Genomic DNA, 26526 nt, shown 5'->3' with positions numbered 1-26526 from the left:
CTTTTCTCTGGTCTTCAGAATTGATCTCTGGTGCTGCTTTTACCTGGAAAGCTTCCTGTTAGAGCTTGGCATCCTGACTTGGTGAGAAGACTAGGGAACACAGTTGGGGATGGAATGAGTCTAATGTGAGCAGTCTGTTTCCAACCCTATTCTCATGCTAACAAGCTTGAGAGGGAAAAAAGAGAGAAATGGGCAAATTGATGGGAACTGATGCAAGGACTACTTGCCTAAAAGGAGCTGTACCTAACTGAATATTTTCATCCAGTCTCACTGGGAATCCTTGTTTCCTACCAGTTTGTTTCCACTGGCTAACCCCATACAGAGCCTCTGAGCTACCATTTGATGGATAAGGTGTGTTTGGAAGGGTGCTCGTATCTCACGTGTTAACCTGCTCCCTCCCCCTGCAATTCTCCTTAAAGGCTCTTCAGAGGCATGTATACAGCTCTCCTGGCCAAAACTTATAATGTATAATGTACATTAGAAAAGTACACAAATGATAATTATATCACTTGATGAATATGCACAGGAAACACACCTAATCTGTACCCAGATCAAAACACAGAATCTTATCAGCACCCAGAAGCTGCCCTCATGTTCTCTGCCATTCAGTATCTGTCCCGCTCAACCACAAGTTACCCATTATTCTAACTTCTAGTGCACAGAACAGTTTTGCTTGTTTTTGAACTTTGTAAAAATGGAATTATATTTTTATGTGTTTCTGGTTTATTTGGTTCAACAGCATGTTTATGAGATTCATCTGTGTTGCACGTATTTGTAGTGTGAACATTCTTTCAGTTGTGTATTTTTATGAATATCCATCTTACTACTGATGGATGTTCTGTTTATTTGAAGTTTGGGGTGTGATGTGTAATGCTGCCATGAGCATTTTTATACATGTGTTTAGGTGAGCATATGTACACATAGCTGCTGGGTATATTCCTAGGAGTGAAATTGCTGGATTTAGGGCATGCACATGCTTAATTTTAGTCATTTCTGTTAACTAGTTTTTAATGTGGTTGCGCTAATTCACCCTCCCACCAGAGCAGTGTCTGAGGGTCTCAGTTGCTTCACATTATCTCCACACGTGGCATGGTTTGCCTTTCTCATTTTTACCCATCACAGTGGTATCTGATTGTGGTGTTTTAATTTTGCATTTCCCTAATAACTAATGAAGCTGACCACCTTTTCATCTACTTTAGCTAATTTGATATCCTCTTTTGTGAAGCACCTATTCAAGTCTTTGGTCAATTGTTTTATCATGTTGTCTTTTACTTAATGATTATGGAAGTTCTTTATATATTTGGATGAATCTTTCATTAGATACATGTATTGCAAATATATACACAAATGGTCCCTGACTTATGATGGTCTGATTTACAAATTTTCAACTTCACAATGGTGTGAGAATATGAGTTCAGTAGAAACTGCACTTTGAATTTTGAATTGTGATCTTTTCCTGGGCTAGTGATAATGCAGTCTGATCCTGTCCCATGATGCTGGGCACAGCAGCTCCTGGTCAGCCACGCAATCATGAGGGTAAAGAACAAATACTCTTACTACCATGCTGAACCCACACAGCCGTCCTGTTTTTCACTTTGGTACAGTATTCAATCAATTACAGGAGACATTCAACCCTTTGTTATCAAGTAGGCTTTGTGTTAGATGATTTTGCCCCACTGTCGGCTAATGTAAGTGTTCTGAGCATGTTGAAGGGAGGTAGGCTAAGCAATGATGTGTGGTAGGTTAGGTGTACTACGTCCATTTTTGACTTAATGTTATTCTCAACTTCCGTTGAATTTGTGTTCAACCCCATGGAAAGTCGAGGAAGATCTGTATCCGTGGCTCTTAAAAAACTCACTTGATGAGGTCCTTTGATGAACAGAAGTTCTTAATTTTAAGGTACTATAATTTATTAGTGTTTACCTTTGTGCCAGTGCTTTTGGTGATTTGCTTAAGAAATTGTTGCCTCATCTAATGTAATAGAAATATTCTCCTATGTTTTCTTTTATAAGTCCTCTGGTTTTACCTTGAGCATTTAAGTCTACATTTCATCTGAAAGTGATGTTTGTGTATGATGTGTGATAGGGGTGAAGGCTAATTTCCCCCCCATATAGATGTCCAACTGAAGCAGCATTTGTTGTTGAAAAAGTCATCCTTTTCCACTGCACTGCGTGTACATTTTTGTCAGACCAAAGGACTGGACTATCTTCTGTGTCATTGGTCAGTTTGTCTCTGTGCCAGAGACGGCCTTCATTCCCGAAGCTTTGATGTCAGGTAATGTACGTCTTTTGTTATTCTTCAAGGCTTTTTGTTTGCTCTGCTCTTCTCCATGTAGATTTTAAAATCACTTGTCAATTTCCGAAGGAAAATCTGCTGGGATTTCATACGACTTGCAGATCAATTTGGAGCTAGACATCTTTATGACATCAACTCTTCCAACTCATAAACACGACACATCCCTCCGTTTATGTGAGTCATCTTTCAGTTATTTCATAATGTGTTGTAGTTTTCAATGTTGAGGGCTTCTGTTTTGTTAATTTTTAAATTATTAATTGCATTCTCTCTTTTTGGTCAGTTCTAGGAGTTTATCAGTGTTATTAATCTTTCAAAGTTCTAACTTTTGGCTTTGTTGCTTGAAGCCATGTATTTTGATAAAATATTTTTCAAGGGTTTAATTTTGAAATAACTGTAAATTTACAGAAGGAATTGCAAAGATAGTACAGAGAGATCCCATATATTTTTCTCTTAGTGTCCCCTAATGTTAGCATCTTACATAACCATGGTGCATTTTTATTAACTAAAAAATTGACATTGGTATGATACTACTAACTACACGGTAGATCATATCACCCAAGTTAATTCACATCACCCAAGTTTTTCCACTAATCTCCTTTTTTCTTCCTGTTCCTGGATCCATTCCAAGATGCTATAATACGTGTAGTTGGCCTGTCTCTCTAGTCTGCTCTAGTCTGTGACAGTTTCTTGGTTTTCCCTTGTTTTTCATGGCCCAGACACTTTTGATAAGTGCTGGTCAAGTTATTTTGGGGAATGTCTTCAATTTGGGTTTGTTTGCTATGTTCTCATGATTAGACTAAGGTTATGGATATTAGGGAAGAATACCACAGAGATGATAAGCCCTTCTCATTATATGATATCACAAGTTTCATTTTATCAATATGACATAGTGCTCTTGATATTGACTTTGAACACTTAATTAAGGCAGTGTCTGCTAGGTTTTTCCACTGTAAAGTTATGCTGTGTATGTGTGTGTGTGTGTGTGTGTGTGTGTAGGGAGGGCTTGACATGATTATTTTTACATGTCCCCATCTAGAGGCCTGGTTTTGACATGGTGTGTACATTTTGGAGTGGGGGGATGGCAATTGGATGATGTGGTTACTACTGGAGACATTTGTGGTGAATGGAGTGTTTGCTTGGGTGCCCAGCTAGTATACAACATGACAACTTCATATGCTTTTAAAATTATTCATTGAAAATGATTTATTAGCTACTAAAGCAAAAGGAGGGAAAAATAAAGAAAAGCAGAGAGAAGTTAAGTATTATTTAAGAACAGAATACTTTTCTGGTTAAAACAAGGAGCCAGTCCTCAAAGGAGCCAATCTGGAAGGTTCATCCTCCAGCCACTCAGGGATCTTCCTGGGACACCATCACCTACCTACCCTGCTCACTGGTGTAGCATGGACTCTGTCTGAGTTGGGAAATGTTTTGCTCATTCGTGGATAGGAGGGGAGGCTCTTTTCGTTTGGTCTCTTCTTTTTACCGTTGGTGGGCCAGCAGGAGTGCCAGTTCTGAAGACAGTCTCCATGCTGTGTATATTTTTCAGCTTTTTACGCAGGGAGCACTCGCGTCATTTTGTTTTTACTTCTGGGCGGTTTGGGTAGTTCCACACTTAGGCACTGAAAGTGAACAGGGGGTTATAATGTTGAGGGCAACTGCCACCAGCAGAGCCATTTGTTTGGCACCTATAAAGTACTGTCACCCATACCCTCCTCACCACAATCCTGTGGGGACCATCTTCCCCCTTCTGAGAAGGAAACCAACGGAGGCCTGCCTGTCTGGAATGACTAAGTTTTTAGCTTCACCTTCTCACTCTCTTCCTCTTGAGCTGGCATAGCTCTTCTCTGGCCCACTTATCTGTTGCTCTTTGAAGTCACATTTTTGGTGGAGTTTGTCCGTGTTTGCAATATCTTCCCCTGGATGGTAAGCTCTTGAGGAATGAGGCTCAGTCACTCACCCTATGAACAGATGCTCTGTGGCTGCTCTGGGCCCAGGACTTGACTAGCTGTTCCTGTTTGGCTGCATGGAACTCCCATAGCCATGCTTGTTACCCATCTAGAGCCCACTCATCTCTGGCAATTTCACGGATGGACACCGTGCCTCCAACAACACCTGAATCATTGCTAGTATGCTTATGCCGGCAGAAACATAGGAGCTTTTTGACCCAGTGGGTCCATTTCCTGCAATGAATGTTGATGTTGATGATGCAGATAGGATATCAACATCATGAGCCTATCATGGAGTCACAGAAAGATACACAGTCACTTAATCCACTTTAATCCATTTCTTCTCATATTCTCAAAGTCAAGGTCTTCCCCTTCTCTCTCTCTGTCTCACTGGATTTTTGGCAGAGGGATCCCTCATGTTTTCAACTCTATAATAAAGAGCTTTTATATCAGGGCTCTTTTAAAAACAAATTAAACCCAACACAGCAAAGTTTTTGAAAAGTATTTTTTTCCTCAATATTTTATTGTTGAACTAAGGATTAAAAGGAAATGATCACTGAGTGGACCTTATTGCATGTACTTGACCCAGTCTTGGAAGATTGCATGTAAACCAAAATTTTGTTCTATTTTAAGTTCACCCTGAAGAGTTGTTATTTAAAGCAACCCTGTAAAAAGAATAATCAGAACCCCCTGAATGTTAGAGTTGGCTTGGACAGCAGATTTTTTTAAAGGAGGGTGGGAACATGACTCTTATAGCCATCCTGGTTTTGTTTCCAGACTGGTGGGGCCTGGGAAATGTAATTTTATTCTTGGGGAGCTTTGGGAATAGTAAAAGAAGAGAAAGATGATCAAAAGTTCTGTAGAGGAATGACAATGGCTTCATTTTTCTCCATGGAGGAGTGGGGATAGGCCCATCCCTCTCCACTCTACCTGGAAGGGATTCAGGGAAACAGCCTCAGTTCATTCTGGAATGGCTGGAAGGAGAGGGGGGCGTGCAAAGCTTTCACCGTACCCAGTCTCTGGAAAGAGCATCCTTTCCCAGGAGCCCAAGGACACCTTACCAGGAAAGGGGATTTCCACTCTTGCAGGAAAAGTTCCTAAGGATGTGTTTGGAGAATAGACAAGATAATTTGTTTCAACATCTGGATTGACCACAGGAATCCCATCATTTGCATTCATTGGGGCATCTTGTGTATTGTTATCTTGAGAAGAAACACAGAAAAGTTTGGTTCTAAACCCAACATTCCGCAAGGAAATGGAAATTTTGCTGCTCATTTCTGACATAAAAGGTCATTTTGTTGTTTATCTACAAAGCCAGGGGAAATTGGCTGTTGAGTATTTTGCATTTGGGAACACTGGCCCAAATTCAAAGAAGTCTGATACTCTCTCCCCTCACTGCCCTGTTTTTATTTAAAGATGTTCACTCATGAATCACTGGGTGAAAGCTTGAAATACAGCTCCTTTGGTTTCCAAAGATGAGGGTCTTAGTTCCAAAGGAGAAACCCAAAGTCCAGGAGGCCCTTGAACTCCTAAGAATGTAGACACTGAGAATGTAGCTGCTTTAGTGCCCCTGGTCTCTGGGTTATAGGATACACTGGACTCTTTAATGAGGTACTTGATGACCTCATTAAAAACCTTTGGCAAGAGGGAGATCTTAGACCCATCCTCAAGTTTTCAGCAAAGCCTCAGAATAGTTACTCTCCAAGCACAGCAGTGACGTGATAGGTATGGCCCAATGCAAAATGAAAATGTGGAGCCCCTTGTTTAAAAAGTGCAGCTAAATGTAAAATATAAAAATATTTTATTACTTATAAAACATAATGGTGTGATTGTAATACATAGTAATGACAATTAGAAATACTGAAAAAAATTTGTTGTCATACTTTTATATACTACAATAAAATACTGTATCGATGTGGTATCTTGATTGACCGTAAGAGTTCTGTGGCTTTCTTTTCTGCAAATTTATTCATTCTGAAAGTTAGATTATCAAAATTGATACTTTGAGCAATTTCATATTCAACTGGCATAATTGAAAGTGTTGTCAGTCGTTCATTGCAACTGCACGATCACAAATGATTTTTGATGATTCCTAATTTTGAGAAGGATCCTTCTGCTGATGCAAATGTTGCTGAAGTTGTTTCAGAGTATCTAATTTTCTGTAATAGCATTGAGATACATTTCTAAAGAATTATTTTGAAATATAATCTTCAGTATTTCTAAAACCGATGATTCTTGCCTTACAATTTTCCTAAAAAGATTTAACTCTTTATTCAAATCAGTTTTGTATACATTTGAACTTAGTTTCAAAGGCAAGTTTGTATAATGGCATTTAAATGTTTTCTCTGACATTTCCTGTAACGTGTAGCGATTTTGTGAGCAACGAAAAATGTCTTCATGGTTTGCATATACTTCAAAATGCCTGTTTATATAGTCCATTGTGCTTCTTCATACAAAGGAAAATTAATTTAAAAATTGTTTTTCTTGCTAATAATTGGCTCATTTAAAGTTTCACATGAAAATGGTGCTCTTTGCTGTTGAATGTGACAACCTTTAAATTCAGCTCCTAGTTCTACGCTTGTGAATATTCGCTTTGCTGTGTAACAGCCGTTTACAAAACTGGAGATTCTAAACTCTTTGAAGAATCCTAGTAACTGCAGGATATGCTTTATTGCAACGTTCATGTGTACATTTTTATTTTGTAAAAATTTGCTGACAGTGCATAGCCTGGGGCTCTACAAAGCAAGTTCACATTTATGCAGATGCAACAGGGTTGGGCTCCAGACCCTGACTGCAGCCGGCCTCCCACTGCTGTGGCCACTGCTGCTGCTTCTGCGGCCCTCGGGCTCTCGCTGTCGTGGGCTCAGGTCCTGGCCTTGGCTGTGCCCTCAGGGCCCCAGGACATCCTGGACTGCCCCGGCCTGCCACACCTGAGCTCGCATGCGCTTTGCTGCCTGTTGTGTCCTTTGCTCACATGCCTGCTCCATTGTTTCATCAGACTTCACTTGGAAACTCACACTCAGAGGTAGTGTTAAGAATTTCAAGATAGCAGCCATAGAGCAGTAAACTAAGCATGGGCTTCTCCTGGGAGAAAGGCCCTCCATGTCTGGACAGGTCATGTACCCTGCCTTGACATACCCAATGTGGGTAATTGAAGGAATGCAGGTTCCTTACCACGTGTAACCTGGCTTAGTTGTTGGTAGATCATTTACCCTGTCAGGAAGTTTACCCTTATGTCTAACTCAGCCACAAGGAGGCCGTTTTCTTTTCCTTTCTCCCCAGACATTGCTATTCACTTTTTTCAAAGCCTCTCTTTAGTTCATCTAATGAGCAGAGGCTCACCTGAGCACAGATTAGCATCTGTTTTCATATCTGGGAATACTTACTCCTTATATTCCTGGCTTTACTTATAAACCATGAGGTTTTAAAATAAAGGAGGGCTTCTAGCTCACCTAATCCGGTCTGGAACATCATCACAATCTCCTACAGCCTTGTAAACATGTTGCATTCCCTGTCCCGATGCCTAGAGAGTCTGATTCCAGACATCCAGGGTGGGGTCCAGTCATCTGCATTCTAACAAGATTTAGGGATTCTGAGGGACAGCATGGCTTGGGAATATCTGATGATCTTCCTACTTAGAGATTTGTTAAAGCCTCCACAGTTTATCCCCTTCTCTGTCCTGGCCTGACTCTGAAACTCATCTCACTCTTACCACAGTGTGTCTTCCTTTATCTGGTTCAGCAGTCTAAGTCCCATTTGCTGTATTTATCTCTTTAGCCACACTGTTGTAAAATGAAAGAGGCCATTCTCTCTGGACACTCCTTTTATGTTAAATTCCTCCGTAGCTCTGTGAAGTGTATTTCAACCAGTGTAACAAGGAAGGTACCAGGTTATCAGGCCCTTGCTAAGCTGGCACCATCAAATGGAGCAGGATGTGTGTGTGTGAGCACACTCATATGTATGTATTTGAGTGTGTGTTCACATGGATGCATGCACGAGTGGGCTAGAGTGACGGTAGTGAAGGAAGTATATCAGGGTAGACTCTAAATGCTAGGTTACATCAAACTGGATAAGGGATTTAATCAAAGCCTACAACTCATCATTGGTTCACAAAGATCACCATGGACTAGCTGATCTAATTCATGAATATGCCTTTTGAGGCATAAAAGACATAGTTTTAACTACTTGTGCCACTTAAGATAGACTTTGTTTTGCTGCAATAATATATAATCTTAGTGACTGTCACTCACATCATATGTCCATTGCATATCTTCTGGGAACTTGGTTCCATGTCTCCTCTTTCTGAGACTCAGGCTGAGGAAGCAGTCCATCCTCAAACTCAAACCTGCAGTTTTCCTAATAGAGGGAAAGGTATCTTTGGAGCTTTGTGCATAGCAAATATAATGCTCTGGCCTGGAATTGACACATCGTTTATGTTTATAACTCATTGGTCAGAACTAGTTACATGGGACATAAAAAGAGAAAATGGGATCATACAAAAATGAGAACTGCGAAGCACTCTATGGATTCAATTGCTCTTTTGAGATTTTTTTTGAGACTTATGAATTATTTATTGATCAAATGGTTGTTAACAACAATAAAATTCTGTATAGGGGACTCAATGCACAGTCATTAATCAACCCCAAGCCTATATCTCAAAAGTCTCCAATCTTCTGAAGCATAACAAACAAGTTCTTACATGGTGAACAAGGTCTTCCATAGTGAATAAGTTCTTACATGGTGAACAGTGCAAGGGCAGTCATCACAGAAACTTTCGGTTTTGATCACACATCATGAACTATAAACAATCAAGTCAGATATGATTATTCATTTGATTTTTGTACTTCATTTTTATGTGAATCCCACATTTCTCCCTTATTATTATTATTATTTTTTAATAAAATGCTGAAGTGGTAGGTAGATGCAAGATAAAGGTAGAAAACATAATTTAGTGCTGTAAGAGGGCAAATGTAGATGATCAGGTGTGTGCCAATAGACTAAGTATTAATCCAAGCTAGACAAGGGCAACAAAACATCCACGGATGCAGAAGATTTCTCTCAAAACAGGGGGGGGAGGTTCTGAGCCTCACCTCTGTTGGTCCCCAATTTCTCTCCTGATGGCTGCCCTGCAACTGTGCCTGTCTTAGGTTGTTCCTCCCTTGAGGAATCTTACCCGTCTCTGGCTAACCAGTCATCTTCCAGGGCCATACAGGGAAATGTAAAGTTGGTAAGTGAGAGAGAAGCAATATTCTTTGAAAAGGTTAGCTTTTTACTTCTTTGCAGATTTATGCCCTGTGGCTTCTATGCCCAGCACTTGTCTCGAGGTATCTTTAACACTTGGAAGAATTATGATACTCAGTAATTTTCTATATGAGGCATGAATTCTACTAAAGGGTTGTAATTAGGAAGGAAGAAGAAAAGCTATAGAAGTAGCTGACGGAAGAAAACATAGGAAGATTGGTTATTTCTTTGACATATCTTCTTGTAGAGTAACATAAGCATGTATAGGTTTTAAACTACTAATTAAATTGCGCACATACATTAACATAATAGGAATACAGCTACATAACAAAAGCAGACCTACAATTACCAGCCATATCCAGTGAAACCAAGAAAACCAGTTAGGTACCCTAGGCATTTGTGAAAACTTATCAATGATATGATGGATATTGTCTAACTGAATTTGAATAGTTTGAGAAAAATCAGACAAATTAAAACAACACATTCCTGGGAACTGTTCACATCCCGTGTGTTCTTTTAACAGTAGATAGTCTATAGTCGCACGATTTTGGAGCACTGCAACTTGCACTTCTCCTAATTCTTGGTTGAGTTCTGACAGTATAGATCCAGTCAAATTGTTGTTTTACTGTATGCACAGGCCAGCTTAGATATCTCCTTCTTCATTCCAATGGCAAGTCCAGGAACTGGTGGGATGGATGCAGCTACAATTGCAGCAGCGCCAGGATCTTTGTTGAAGTTTTTTGATGTTCATCTTCTGGAATGACTCTTCCAGAATATGTTGATGTTGGAAGTTCTTCTTCATATTGTATCTTAATTCATTTTCTGTGTAGCCAAATTAGGCTTTGATCCTCTATATAAACAAAAACAAACCCTTTGCCCACACTTTGATATGCCCTTTATACCATTGTGAAGAACCTATTGGAGATCACCACACAGGAACTGCTTTTTTTTTTTTAAGAGAAGGGAATATTATCAGAAAAATGTGCTTCCATAGCTGATCATCTGACACCCTTTGAAAGATCAAAATTAAGGATATGTAAAGCATGCATTAATCATTGATTTGCAGTTAGTTTTATCCTATCAGGGAGTAGTCCCCCTTTTCTTTCTCTTTTTTTTTGTTATCATTAATCTACAATTACATGAAGAATATTATGTTTATTAGGCTCTCCCCTATACCAAGTCCCCCCCACAAACCCCATTACAGTCACTGTCCATCAGCATAGCAAAATGTTGTAGAATCACTACTTGTCTTCTCTGTGTTGCACAGCCCTCCCCTTTCCCCCATGCCCCCCATTATGCATGCTAATCATAATACCCCCTTTCTTCTTCCCCCCCTTATCCCTCCCTACCCACCCATCCTCCCCAGTCCCTTTCCCTTTGGTACCTGTTAGTCCATTCTTGGGTACTGTGATTCTGCTGCTGTTTTGTTCCTTCAGTTTTTCCTTTGTTCTTATACTCCACAGATGAGTGAAATCGTTTGGTATTTCTCTTTCTCCGCTTGGCTTATTTCACTGAGCATAATACCCTCTAGCTCCATCCATGTTGTTGCAAATGGTAGGATTTGTTTTTTTCTTATGGCTGAATAATGTTCCATTGTGTATATGTACCACATCTTCTTTATCCATTCATCTACTGATGGACACTTAGGTTGCTTCCAATTCTTGGCTATTGTAAATAGTGCTGCGATAAACATAGGGGTGCATCTGTCTTTTTCAAACTGGAGTGCTGCATTCTTAGGTTAAATTCCTAGGAGTGGAATTCCTGGGTCAAATGGTAAGTCTATTTTGAGCATTTTGAGGAACTTCCATACTGCTTTCCACAGTGGTTGAACTAATTTACATTCCTACCAGCAGTGTAGGAGGGTTCCCCTTTCTCCACAACCTCGCCAGCATTTGTTGTTGTTTGTCTTTTGGATAATAGCCATCCTTACTGGTGTGAGGTGATATCTCATTGTGGTTTTAATTTGCATTTCTCTGATGACTAGCGATGTGGAGCATCGTTTCATGTGTCTGTTGGCCATCTGTATTTCTTTTTTGGAGAACTGTTCAGTTCCTCTGCCCATTTTTTAATTGGATTATTTGTTTTTTGTTTGTTGAGGTGGGTGAGCTCTTTATATATTTTGGATGTCAAGCCTTTATCGGATCTGTCATTTACAAATATATTCTCCCATACTGTAGGGTACCTTTTTGTTTTATTGATGGTGTCTTTTGCTGTACAGAAGCTTTTCAGCTTAATATAGTCCCACTTGTTCATTTTTGCTTTTGTTTTCCTTGCCCGGGGAGATATGTTCAAGAAGAGGCCACTGATGTTTATGTCTAAGAGATTTTTGCCTATGTTTTTTTCTAAGAGTTTTATGGTTTCATGACTTACATTCAGGTCTTTGATCCATTTCGAATTTGCTTTTGTGTATGGGGTTAGACAGTGGTCCAGTTTCATTCCCTTACATGTAGCTGTCCAGTTTTGCCAGCACCATCTGTTGAGTAGACTGTCATTTCCCCATTGTATGTCCATGGTTCCTTTATCAAATATTAATTGACCATATATGTTTGGGTTAATTTCTGGAGTCTCTAATCTATTCCACTGGTCTGTGGCTCTGTTCTTGTGCTAGTACCAAATTATCTTGATTATTATGGCTTTGTAGTAGAGCTTGAAGTTGGGGAGTAAGATCCCCCCTACTTTATTCTTTCTTCTCAGGATTGCTTTGGCTATTTGGGGTCTTTGGTGTTTCCATATGAATTTTTGAACTATTTGTTCCAGTTCATTGAAGAATGTTGCTGGTAGTTTGATAGGGATTGCATCAAATCTGTATATTGCTTTGGGCAGGATGGTCATTTTGATGATATTAATTCTTCCTAGCCAAGAGCATGGGATGAGTTTCCATTTGTTAGTGTCCCCTTTAATTTCTCTTAAGAGTGTCATGTAGTTTTCAGGGCATAGGTCTTCCACTTCTTTGGTTAGGTTTATTCCTAGGTATTTTATTCTTTTTGATGCAATTGTGAATGACGTTGTTTTACTGATTTCTCTTTCTGCTGGTTCATTGTTAGTGTATAGGAAAGCTACAGATTTCTGTGTGTTAATTTTGTATCCTGCAACTTTGCTGTATTCCGATATCAGTTCTAGTAGTTTTGGGGTGGAGTCTTTAGGGTTTTTTATGTACAATGTCATGTCATCTGCAAATAGTGACAGTTCAACTTCTTCTTTACCAATCTGGATTCCTTGTATTTCTTTGTTTTGTCTAATTGCCATAGCCAGGACCTCCAGTAACTCTATTAAATAACAGTGGGGAGAGTGGGCATTCCTGTCTTGTTCCCAATCTCAGAGGAAAAGCTTTCAGCTTCTCACTGTTCAGTATGATGTTGGCTGTGGGTTTATCATACATGGCCTTTATTATGTTGAGGTACTTGCCCTCTATACCCATTTTGCTGAGAGTTTTTGTCATGAATGGATGTTGAATTTTGTTAAATGCTTTTTCAGCATCTATGGAGATGATCATGTGGTTTTTGTCCTTCTTTTTGTTGATGTGGTGAATGATGTTGATGGATTTTTGAATGTTATACCATCCTTGCATCCCTGGGATGAATCCCACTTGGACATGGTGTATGATCCTTTTGATATATTTTTGAATTTGGTTTGCTAATATTTTATTTTTGCATCTACATTCATCAGGGATATTGGTCTGTAATTTTCTTTTTTGGTAGGGTCTTTGCCTGGTTTTCACATTAGGGTGATGTTGGCTTCATAGAATGAGTTTGGGAGTATTCCCTCCTCTTCTATTTTTTGGAAAACTTTAAGGAGAGTAGGTATTATGTCTTCTCTGTGTGTCTGATAAAATTCCGAGGTAAATTTGTCTGGCCCAGGGGTTTTGTTCTTGGGTAGTTTTTTGATTACCGTTTCAATTTCTTTACTTGTAATTGGTTTGTTTAACTTTTGTGTTTCTTCCTTGGTCAGTCTTGGAAGGTTGTATTTTTCTAGGAAGTTGTCCATTTCTTCTAGGTTTTCCAGCTTGTTAGCATATAGGTTTTCATAGTAGTTTTTAATAATTCTTTGTATTTCTGTGGAGTCTGTTGTGATTTTTCCATTCTCATTTCTGATTGTGTTGATATGTGTTGATTCTCTTTTTCTCTTAATAAGTCTGGCTAGAGGCTTATCTATTTTGTTTATTTTCTTGAAGAACCAGCTCTTGGTTTCATTGATTTTTTCTATTGTTTTATTCTTCTCAATTTTATTTATTTCTTCTCTAATCTTTATTATGTCCCTCCTTCTGCTGACTTTAGGCCTCATTTGTTCTTCTTTTTCCAGTTTCGATAGTTGTGATGTTAGACTATTCATTTGGGATTGTTCTTCCTTCTTTAAGTGTGCCTGGATTGCTATATACTTTCCTCTTAAGACTGCTTTCACTGCGTCCCACAGAAGTTGGGGCTTTGTGTTGTTGTTGTCATTTGTTGCTATATATTCCTTGATCTCTATTTTAATTTGTTAGTTGATGCATTGATTATTTAGGAGCATGTTGTTAAGCCTCCATGTGTTTGTGAGCCTTTTTGTTTTCTTTGTAGAATTTATTTCTAGTTTTATATCTTTGTGGTCTGAAAAGTTGGTTGGTAGAATTTCAATATTTTGGAATTTACTGAGGCTCTTTTTGTGAGCTAGTATGTGGTCTATTCTGGAAAATGTTCCATGTGCACTTGAGAAGAATGTGTATCTTGTTTCTTTTGGATGTAGAGTTCTATAGATGTCTATTAGGTCCATCTGTTCTAGTGTGTTGTTCAGTGCCTCCATGTCCTTTTTTTCCGCCCAGTGGATCTATCCTTTGGGGTGAGTGGTGTGTTGAAGTCTCCTAAAATGAATGCATTGCATTCAGTTTCCTCTTTTAGTTCTGTTAGTATTTGTTTCACATATGTTGGTGCTCCTGTGTTGGGTGCATATATATTTAAAATGGTTATATCCTCTTGTTGGACTGAGCCCTTTATCATTATGTAAGTCCTTCTTTATCTCTTGTTACTTTCTTTGTTTTGAAGTCTATTTTGTCTGATACTAGTACTGCAACCCCTGCTTTCTTCTCTCTGTTGTTTGCCTGAAGTATGTTTTTTCCATCCCTTGACTTTTAGTATGTGCATGTCTTTGGGTTTGAGGTGAGTTTCTTGTAAGCACCATATAGATGGGTGGTGCTTTTTTATCCATTCTGTTACTCTGTGTCTTTTGATTGGTACATTCAGTCCATTTACATTTAGGGTGACTGTTGAAAAATGTGTACTTATTGCCATTGCAGGCTTTAGATTCGTGGTTACCAAAGGTTCAAGGTTAGCTTCTTTAGTATCTTACTGCCTAACTTAGCTTGCTTATTGAGCTGTTATATACAGTGTCTGGAGATTCTTTTCTTCTCTCCCTTCTTATTCCTCCTCCTCCATTCTTTATATGTTGGTTGTTTTATTCTGTGCTCTTTTGTGTTTCTTTTAACTGCTTTTAGTGGGTAGATGATTTTATTTTTTGCCTTTAGTTAGTATTTGGTTGGTCTGCTTTCTTTGCTGTGATTTTATTTTCTCTGGTGACATCTGTTTAGTTTTAGGAGTGCTCCCGTCTAGAACAGTCCCTCTAAAATACCCTGTAGAGGTAGTTTGTGGGAAGCAAATTCCCTCAACTTTTGCTTGTCTGGGAATTGTTTAATCCCTCTTTCATATCTAAATGATAATCGTGCTGGATACAGTATCCTTGGTTCAAGGCCCTTCTGTTTCATTGCATTAAATATATCATGCCATTCTCTTCTGACCTGTAAGGGTTCTGTTGAGAAGTCTGATGATAGCCTGATGGGTTTTCCTTTATAGGTGACCTTTTTCTCTCTAGCTGCCTTTAAAACTCTTTCCTTGTCCTTGATCCTTGCCATTTTAATTATTATGTGTCTTGGTGTTGTCCTCCTTGGTTCCTTTCTGTTGGGAGTTCTGTGTATTTCCGTGGTCTGTTTGATTATTTCCTCCCCCAGTTTGGGGAAGTTTTCAGCAATTATTTCTTCAAAGACACTTTCTATCCCTTTTTCTCTCTCTTCTTCTTCTGGTACCCCTATAATACGGATATTGTTCCTTTTGGATTGGTCACAGAGTTCTCTTAATATTGTTTCAGTCCTGGAGATCCTTTTATCTCTCTCTGTGTCAGCTTCTATGCATTCCTGTTCTCTGGTTTCTATTCCATCAATGGCCTCTTGCATCTTATCCATTCTGCTTATAAATCCTTCCAGAGTTTGTTTTCCTTCTGTAATATCCTTCCTCATATCTGTAATCTCCCTCCGGATTTCATCCCTTAGTTCTTGTACATTTCTCTGCATCTCCATCAGCATGTTTATGATTTTTATTTTGAATTCTTTTTCAGGAAGACTGGTTAGGTCTGTCTCCTTCTCTGGTGTTGTCTCTGTGATCTTTGTCTGCTTGTAATTTTGCCTTTTCATGGTGATAGAGATAGTTTGCAGAGCTGGCACGAGTGACGGCTGGAAGAAATTCCCTTCTTGTTGGTTTGTGGCCTTCCTTTCCTGGGAGAACAGCGACCTCTAGTGGCTTGTGCTGGGCAGCTGCGTGCAGAAAGGGCTTCTGATTCTTGCCCGGCTGCTATGGAGCTTATCTCCACTGTTTCTGTGAGCGTGCTTTGCCTCGGGCTGGTGCTCCGATATGGTGGAGCCGCATTGTAGGGGGAACGGCCGGGAGGCTATTTATCTCCATGAGGGGCCTCCGTGCTCCCTGCTGCCCAGGGGGTTAGAGTGCCCAGAGATCCACAGATTCCCTGCTGCTGTACTAAATGTCCCAGGATGCTTCCGTCCAGCGGTGGGGTCCCTGTCCCTTTAAGACTTCCAAAAAGCACTCGCTTTTCTTTGTCCCGGGTGCAACGTCTGCAGGGACCTGCTCACAGGTCTTACTGTTCTGTTTCCCTAGTTTCCAACACCCCATGCACGTACTGTGTCTGTGCTCTGGTGCGGATGGCTGGGTCTGGGTATTTAGCAGTCCTGGGATACCTCACCCTCCCCACTCTTACTCCTCTCCTCCCACTGGGAGCTGGGGTGTGGGGCGCTCAGGTCCCGCTGGGCTGGGGCTTGTATCTTGCCCCCTTCACGAGGCGCTGGGTTCTCGCAGGTGTGGATTTGTTCTGGCTGTTGTCCTGTGTCTTCTGGTCTCTCTTTTAGGAAGAATTTTCTTTGTTGTATTTTCAAAAATATATGTGGTTTTGGGAGGAGATTTCCACTGCTCTACTCACGCCACCATCTTGCCTCCACCCCCTCTTTTGAGATATTTTTTAAAAGGTACAGTGTTATCTAGTAGATAGTAAACATAAAACTTAAAGAGTAGGAGAGTCCAGAAATAGGCTCTCTTAGAAGGACTACATATATTCAAGAATAATAGATTCCCACCACTGAAGACTAAGCAGTTCTCAGCTGGAGGAACCACTTTGGGAGGATCTGGCTGAGATGAAAATGTTTCATACTGTTCTCTTTCATTGATTCAGAGGCCTAGGCAATCCTGATTTATTTCCTGTGCATTTTTATCATCCCTATTCTTTGTCTCCTTCCTCCATGTAGATTTTGATGTGAGGATGGAAATTTGTAGGTATGATTATAGGTCATAGAGCTTAAAGGTGGCTGAATGGGAGTTATTTTCCTAGTTTTATAATTTTAGGGAGTCTTAGATCTTAATCACTTACCCCTTAGCCACCTTACCTCCTTGTCTCAATACTTGATTTCTTATTATGCTGTTGCTTCAGACAAAAGGTTCAAATTAAACCCGAGACCCTCATTTTATCAGGACATAGGACTCAGGAAGAACTTTGAAGTTATTACAAATGGGTGAAATATGGTGGGTCCCGACATGAGATTTAGGACAGCCAAATATGAGCAAAGCATTTTATGTTTCAGTTTTAGAAGCTGTGGAAAGTAAAGGGTAGATGTAAAATAACAGCACCACTCTGGACATGCTAGCACTTAGAGATGATATTCAACTTCTAGAAAAACCAGTTGATTTTTCATTGACATATTGTGTCTTAAGAATGCGTAGAACTCTTAAGAGTTCTTGCTCTGGAGTCAGAGAAAAATGGATTCAAAGCGCAGCTGTATTGCTCACATTTCTCCAGAAAAACAGAACCAACAGGCTATCTATCTATCTATCTATCTATCTATCTATCTATCTATCTATTATCTATCTATCTATCTATCTATCTATCTATCTATCTATCTATCTGTCTATCTATCATCTATCTATTATCTATCTATCTATCTATCTATCTATCTATCTATCTATCTATCCATCCATCCATCCACCAATCAATCTTGGGACATCTCAGCTTCCATAATTATGCATCAACTCCTTTTAATAAAGCTCCATATTAGGATTGACTCACATGATTATGGAGCCTGAGATGTTCCAAGATCTACAGACAGCAAGCTGGAGCTCTAGGAAAGCCAATGATGTGAGTTTCAGTCTGAAAGCTCACAGACTTGAGACCCAAGAAGAGCCAGTGTTTCTGAGAACAAAGGCTGGGAAAGACCAAATGACCCAGCTCAAGCAGTCAGGAGGGGGGGTTCCCTTTTACTTGGCCTCTTTGTTCTATCCATGTCTTCAACTGAGAGGCTGAGGCCCACCCACAGTAGGGGAGGGACATTTGCTCTACTCAGTCTACCCATTCAGATGTTGCTCTCATCATCAAGCACTCTCCCAGATGCACCCAGAATAATGTTTGACTGGGCAGCAGGTGGCCCAGTTAAGTTGATAAATAAAATGATCATGCCAAGTCTGTTTCTTAGGAACCGTGTGAATTTGAGCAAGTTCCTGACATCTTTGCTTCATTTTCCTCCTCTGTAAAGTGGGATAATTAAAATACTGACTCTTTGGGCTGTCTTGTGGTCTGAATGAGAACATATATCAAACTCACAGTGAAAATTTACTGAGTGCTTTGGGTATAGTTGGCATTGTGCTACCATTGCTGTCATCAACACCACCATCATCACCACCATCATAATCATCACCATCACCATAATCACTATCACCATCATCATCACCACCATCATCATCACCATCACCATCATCTCATCACCACCATCATCACGACCATCACCACCATCACTACCATCACCACCACCACTGTAATCACCATCACCATCATCATCACCATCACCATCATCATCACCATTTTCTCATCACTGCTACCATCACCATCATCGTCACCATCACCATCACCATAATCACCATCACCATCATCATCACCATGATCACCACCACCATCATCTCAACATCACCACCATCACCACCACCACCACCATGACCACCATCACCGTCACCACCACCATCACCATCATCACCATCACTACCGCCACCATCACCACCACCACCACCACCACCACCACCATCACCACCATCACCATCACCACCTCCACCACCACCACCACCACCACCACCATCATCACCATCACCATCTTCACCACCATCATCATCACCATCACCATCATCACCATCATCTCCTGCTCTCTTCTCACTCAGGGTGCATTGCGAGAGGCAGGATGAGGGGTCTGTGGATGAGCCTACTTGCTCTCTGGTATTATTTTCATGGTTTAGTTGCCACATATGTTGCTTTATGATTTTTTCCTTTTCTCCGTTTTAAATGTTAGTCTCTGTTTCAAGGAGCATCTACATGCTTGTGACTTATTTACACTTAACCCATTACTCTGTAAATATTAATGCCATTTAGAGAAATATGAACTTCCAAGTCTCTTTAGGGAAGGCAGAACAGAGAGATTTCTGCAGGCAGCAAAGTACTTTGCCAAAGGGAGTGTGAGCCCTGAGGCTCATAATTCAGGAGGTTTCAGAGAGTTCCAAGCCAGGAAAAAATGCCCTTGCCATCTTCATTTCATTTCCTGTTAAGTAAAACGGTATTTATATTTAATATACCTGACAAACTCTATCACTTTTTTAAAATGTCAGTTTTATTAGGGCATAATACATAAAACAAAATTCACTCTTTTAAAATTTCCAATTTGATGAGTTTTAACAAATGTATGTAGTCATGTAGCCACCACCACAATAAAAATATAGAGCATCTTTATTACCCCCCAGAGTTCCCTGTGCTCCTTCATAACCAGTCCCTTTTCCACATTTTGAGCCCCAGACACCGCTGATTTGTTTTCTGTCCCTGTAATTTTACCTTTTGGGGAATATAATAAGGAGTTTTTTTGTCTGACTTCTGTCATTTAACTTAATGCCTTTGAGATTCTCCCAAGTTGTTGCTTATATCAGTAGTTTTTTTAATAATTGCTGAGTAATATTCCATTGAAGCGATATTCTAAAGTTTGTTTATTCATTTGCAAAATGAAGGATAATTGTTTGCTATTTCAGCTATTATAAAAAACTGCTGTGAGCATTCACATGTAGGTTTTTGCAAAGATCTAGGTTTTCACTCCTCATGGGTAAATACCTAGTGAGATTTCTGGGCTGTGTGGTAAATATATATTGAACTTTATAAGAAATTGCCAAAATATTTTCTAAAGTGGCCATGTACTTTTGCATTCCCACCAGCAATGTATAAGAATTCTAGTTACTCCATACCCTCATTAACACTCAGTGCTATTTATTTTCTATTTGTCCCTTCTGTTATTTCTCCTATTTTCATATATTTATTAACCTTTTCTTATTATCCTCTGGAGTCTAGGGCTCTTATGTTAGTTAAGGAGAAATGGCTATCAGTTAGGTTATGTTCAAGTCCAGTTCCACTAACTGTGAATGTCAGAAAATTCCTGAGCAACTTTGTTTCAATTTCCTTATCTCTACAATGTGGATAGACTAGCACCCTCCCCACCCATAGGGTTCTGTGAGGATATAAAGAGATAATACATGTACATTAGATAACATAGTGCTGAGCTCATAGGAAGTGCTCAAAATATATAAACCATTTTTCCTAACCCTAAATTACATCATAAACATTATTTCATATATCTGTGTAATCTTTATAACTGTCATTTTTATGGCTGGATAATAGTCTATAATGCAAATACAAACCACTATGACTCACTCACTTCCATTTTGGTTTGACAGATTATTTCCAGTTTGGGGCCATTCTCAGTAATACTATAACTAAAGTGGGTTTTCTTTTTTTTGTATAATATGCTCTTTGTTTCAATTTACTGATTTCCTTTAGAAAAATCACTGGAATGGTATTTCTGGGTAAAGGATCTGAACCTCGACATGGCTCTTGCTACATTTCCAAGCATATCTTCTGGAGTCACAGTAGAGAAGAGAGGACGATGTTACCCTCCACCTCTGCTTATCACGGGGCCAGAAGACAGCGGCGCTCATGTCTATCTCCTTGAAAGACGCACCTTCATTTTGTCTGTTCCTCTGTTGAGTGAACTGTTTGGGATGTTCTTATGCATCCTAAGGGCTCATAACTCTTGCCTGTCACCCATTTCAGTGGTTTTGGAAAACTGCAAGTCTTGGTTTCATGTCGGCTATGCCTCTGCATGGGGCCCTTAAGGGGAAAAGCATTCTGCTGTTGATCACGGAAGTCTGTTGTGCAGCACTCTCCTTATTTGGCTCAGCAGGAAGTTCGCAGTTTCTGGGAGGGGTTGCTCCTGAGCTTCTTAGAAATTTTCAAGTAGGAGAGAAAGGCAGGCCCAGTGGCCCCTGCCTAAGAGATCTCATTTCTCATGTAGATACCAGGACTTGCAGGTAAAAAGCAGGAGGACAGCTCTCCCTTCCCAAGAGGCAGCTCCCCAGGCCTGCTCCTACTGCAAGATCCATCTGTTCCTTTTCCCTGCCTTCTCCTCTCAGGAACCCATTCTTCTAGAGAAAACACACACATATACACACAAACACACAGTTTCAAATTAGGCCAACAAGTCTGGTTGTGGAGGAGAATTCTGCCACAGACCCAGCTAAGACAGGAAAGTGGCCAAGTGTAAGAAAGTCAGATGTTTGGTGGTCACGGTGAGCCAGACTCAACTCTGACCCTAGAGGTTCCCTCAGAGGGTGCTTGGGTCCGTAGGGATTGATAATACAATGGTAATACCAAGGCCATCCATATGACATACAACTAACCGGATTCTAAACCGAGAATGTTTTAGGCAGGGGATATTTAAAATCAGAGATACTGTGAGTTAATTATTTAACACCTACATCATGTACGTGCATCCATGGTTTCGGGTCCCCCAGTCAGCAACCTGCCGCCCTGTTGCCTAGCCTGGAGAACCACAGAGGCTTACAGCAAAGGCTTTATCAGGTTCACTCTCAACTCCTGATGATTTTTCAAATCTCTTATCCCCATGCATCACCAGTCTGGGTTGAGAGTCAGCTTTCTACCTCTGTCACGTCTCAGATTACTCTGAAGCAGGGTAATTTAAAGTGTTCCTTCCCTTCTTTGTTAGGTACACCTGTTATATGCCTGCTTTTTCACACTGGCTTCTTCCAGTGTGGCCTCAAGGACCTGGGGGACTGGCTGTGGGAGGGGATGTCGGGGTGAGGGGAGGGGAGCCTGGAGGGGGGGCTTTTATTGGCTTTGAATCCACCTCAGAGGAGTGAGTGATGGGGTGGGAGTTTCATATTACAGAGAAAGCGATACACTCCAGTAATCCACATTGAATTAAAAATGAATATTCTATAAAGAGAAATCCCAAGCTTATTAATAATCTATAAAGTCACCTGGCCCTACCCTTTGTAATGATGTCTTTTTAGTTCACATCAAAACCGTTGCACAGAAGTCCTATTGTGTGGAAGCCACACATGTATGTGTGTGCTTCTAAGGAGCCTGGAGCATCATGAATGAGATTCTTTTCAATTGTAGAAACATGTGGGAGTCACAAGTCAGAGCGACTATGCACGGGCTCCCTGTTCCTTTGCGGGGGGCCTGGGGGGGCAGTAACACTGGTGAGGCCCCCGTGTTTTTTTTCCATGATGGCTTTTCCCATCCAGGCTCTGGGTGGCTTGTGCTCAGAAAGTGAGAGATGATAAAATGGTTTCGGAGAGAGTACCTGCCTTGATTTAAATATCGACAGAACTTCCTGGCTACCCAGAAGGGTAAGGAGGGACAAGGAGCCTGTTCAGGCCACATATTCTTCCCTGCACGGAAGCAACTTTCTTCTATCCATCTGGTTATTTTCCTGGGAAGAAAGTTTCAGGTAGTATAGTGTCGGCTTATTTCAGAGGCAGACTAAATACTTAAAGTGTCAGCAAGACAGAGGCATCCCAATGAGAAATACATGTGTATTTTGTTTTATATCTGCATCTGTACATATCTACATCTATCTTTACACACAAACATATATACCATACAGATGGATTTTAAAGCAAAATGCATGTACACATGAAATAGATCTTAAAATGAGGCAAAATGCACATGAATATTTATCTATATCTACATATACATATAAAAAAGAATGACATGGAATGGCAACTGGGGCCTCAGAGTTTTCATTAGGCCTGAGGAGGTTGGGACCCTGACTACTTTTATGAAACCCAAACCCTGGGATATGTACCAAGACCTCCTGTAGCCTACTTTTCCCTGGAATTACTGAATAGGAGGGAAACATCTTTCTGGGAAGGTAGGCCTTTTCCAGATGTACTAGAAGGCCCAGGGTGATGGGCCAAGCAGCCAGGGCCTCCCTGTCCCTCACGGTATGGAGACATGTAGCCTTTTTTGCTGTGACATTGGTCTGCTGAACATCTTCGACTGGGGTCCACCTGGGTGTGACAGTAAGCACAGTGAGCTCAGGATGACTCTGTGTGTTTTGATGACTTTTGTATTGCCAGGCAATTTGCTCATTTTTAACAATTCCAGAAGTGAGTTCATGTGTGACCCTCAGGAAAACGTACAGGCTGTGGACTTTGGAGCCACAGAGTCATGGCTAGGGGCTCAGCTCTGATCAGCCATGTGGCGGTGACAGGTACTTAATCTCTCTGCACGTTAGCTTTCTGGGTGTAAAATGGGGCATAAAATGGGCCGCTTCATGGAACTGTGAGGAGGAGGCTCCAGAAATGTGTGTTTCTTCCCCCTGTCCTTCCTTTCTTCTCCCCCTCACTTTCAGTTCTTCCTTCCTGCCCCTTCCTCCACCCTTCCCTCAGGCTTTACTGTGTTCCCACACCCAATCTTGGGGTATTTTGGGGGAAGGATTTGAATGCTCGATTGGAGAAGCACAGATGGAGCTCATGGCTGGGGCTGTCTTGGGGGTGCTCTGTATGTGGAAGGGCAGAAGACCTGGCTGTGCGCCCTGCTTCTTGTTAACAGAAATAGCAGCATCCCAGAAGATGTTACACCCTGGATCAGACATTTCAAGGCTTTTGAAAAGGAGCCATTTAAAGTTCCCAGATCCTTCTCATTCACCTCCAGGTGCTTCAGATGATTTTTCCTGCCAGTGGCTCCCGTGCGTGCTGAGTGGGGAGGCCTTCAGGAGTGGGTTGGGGAGGTAGGGAGTCCATGGGGACACCCAGCAGGCTCACCTTTAAGGAAATGCCCTGGGGAGAGTTTGGATGGGGAAGAGGCCCCTCTGATCAGGGGGGACTTTCCTGCTCCTTTTCTAAGCCTTCAGCTCTGGTTTACCTCTCACCTTTGCTCGGCCTAGCTCCAGTCTGGAAAACACACTGGAAATATGGATGGTGTTGGAATCCCATGAGCATTACTCTGCTTATTCTATGCCAGGGCTAATATGGATATTTTTCTGAAGGAGGCTGGAAGGAGAATGAATGTGTGCTGCCTAAATTAAACTGTTGTGAAAACAAGGTCACTTTATTCTTCAGATTCCTTCAAATTCTTGATCTTTCCTCTAGTTTTCTGGCCTTTGTCCTTCATGGCCCATCTCTTTTCTGGGAACTTTCTCCTGGCTTAAAATCCCAGCCCTGCGCTGAATGAAGAAAAGGGAGGCTGTGCCCAGATCAGTTCGGAGGAGCAGTGCAAAGACCCACCCAGTCCACTGAGACCCAGGGGTGCACGCCAAGGTCCTCAGCAGAGACTCGGTTTCTTAACATGTCAGTCTGAAAATAGCTTCCCTGTCATAAAGTGGGTCCCAAGAGAGTTGTCAAACTGTCCATGGAAACTAACTGGAAAAAAAAACCAATTAAATGAATTATATATATATACACATACTCACTAAAACTTTATATTATTCATATGATCTACTATATGGTTTTAATTTAGCTTGATCAAGCCTTTTGAAAAGGAATCCCACCACCTCTCTCATCTTGGAGCCTGAGTCAGGCCTGACATAAGATAGGTCTGTCTCAGAAGCCGTCTGGGCCCCAGGGTAGGGCTCTGGTGCTGCCCTTTCCCCTGGGCTTTGTGGCTGATTGGACACCGCTTGGGCCAGGGTATTGTGGGTTTTGTGGTAAGATCATCCTTTCTTCTCCCTTCTCATTCACTTTTAAATTATTTTACTTATTCTTCCATCACTTATCAATTGCTTGTTACATCTCAAAGCCTTGGAGTCCCTTTGGGGTTTTGATTAAAAATGTAGACTTCTGGGTATCAGCAGATGCATCGGGATCTCTAAAGGAGGGCTCGGAGGTCTGTTTTTAACAAGTTCCCCATATAGTGTCTGCTCAGTAGCAGGGATCAAAGCCAGACCTGCCCTGTGCTAGCTGCGATCCTAGCCAAGTAAATTGACCTTGTCAAGCCTCAGATGTCTCATCTGTCAATACAGATAATAACACCTGCTCCTCCAAGGATTGCAGCGAAAATAGATGGTGTGTGTTACCTGTCCAGTCAGGGTGAGCTGAACATCTCTCCTTTCCTCTGATCTTCCCAATCACCTGCAACCTCGCCCTCCCCATAGGCCATACCTTGGTCCTATTTTCCCAGGACTGAATTAACAGTGGTATCTGCTCAATTAATTTATGAGATCTTGGCTACTAAGAGTTTATGGTTTAATACCCCTTTCCTTGCCTATTGGCAGAGGAAAGGCGACCCTTGAAAATGAAAAAACCTTCCAAATCCATGGGTCTGCTTCCCTGATGTGAAATTCTGGGCACCGTCAGGGGCAGGGGAGAAAGTCACAGCTTTTTGTTACCATGTAGGAAACTGCTAAGTGTGACCCTTCTCCAGCCAGCTTTTGTGACCCACTGAGAACCCTTGTCACTGGGGACTCTGTGCTTGTATTCTCGGCTCTGTGCTGTGCTTCAGCTCCTCATCTCTCTGGTCTCCTTTGCCTGGATTTTTCTCCCCTGAAAAGTGGAACAAAAAAGAAAAAAGGCATCTCCCTTCACATGGGCTGCACTAACTGTTTCCCCAAACAGAACCTGCCCTTGGAGGGCTGCCAAGGAGGTGCCGGAGTCTGACAAATGCCAGGAGAAATTGATCACACGGAAGGTAAGATGCCAGGGAATCAATTGCTCTCCCTCCTAGGGAGATGCCCAGACACACAAGCTGTCAGGAAGGGCACGCACAGCTTGTACCACGCTGCTGCTGTGTTTGGCGGGAGGAGGCAGCTGCCTCCATCAATCCTCAATGTGTGCCATGTGGCTCTAGTGTTGTGAAGGTACAGCTGTGGTCCCTGAATGCAGGATCCCCAGGCTCACCGAGGAGGCCAGGCACAGAGCTCAGGACACCCTCAGCCACTCCAGACTTGGTGGGGGTGGGTGCCCCGGCTGGATGCAGGGGACCCAGAGGGCTGAGCTCACTTCCTCTGCTTAGAGTGGCTTCCTTCAGGGCCTGACTGGCCATGAGGGTGGCATGGTTCTGTTTTTTGAAGCACATTTACATCTTCATCTCACAGAGTGAGTTAAACAGATGTTGCAATGAAACTCTGACTCTATTCTTAACATCAGGGAGGGCTTGTTCTGGCGTCAGGTGTGCTAGACGGCTGCTAGCGTGAGTAGTTTTTACTGTTGCTGCTTCCCATCCCTTTTGCCGAGAGGCTCTTGAAAATCATTAGATACCATGCTTCCAGGTGGGGTGGCCAGGGCACAGGTCTTGCCAAGAATAAACTGCTGTGGCTCACTTCCAAATCCTGTGAAAATGCCCTGATGCCATGTGGTCTCCCCACCAAAAACTGCTGCTCTATGAACAGACTTGGGGAGAGCCTTCCAGCCCTGTCCCAGCTCAT

At 41.5% G+C, this 26526-nt stretch overlaps 1 long non-coding RNA gene across 1 annotated transcript in view; it reads left to right on the top strand.

Moving 5' to 3' along the window:
* Window positions 1–1807: 1807 nt before the first annotated feature.
* LOC140850558 (uncharacterized) overlaps window positions 1808–26526 on the top strand; it is a 65237-nt gene continuing 40518 nt past the window's right edge. Inside the window, exon 1 of the long non-coding RNA XR_012133492.1 lies at window positions 1808–2469. This is a non-coding gene — a long non-coding RNA (uncharacterized lncRNA). The remainder of the gene's footprint in view (window positions 2470–26526) is intronic.

This window comes from Manis javanica, chromosome 7 (assembly GCF_040802235.1).
Source record: "Manis javanica isolate MJ-LG chromosome 7, MJ_LKY, whole genome shotgun sequence".
Lineage (NCBI taxonomy): Eukaryota > Metazoa > Chordata > Mammalia > Pholidota > Manidae > Manis > Manis javanica.
Note: the sequence above shows the minus strand (reverse complement) of the source record. Positions and strands in the feature narration are given on the sequence as shown.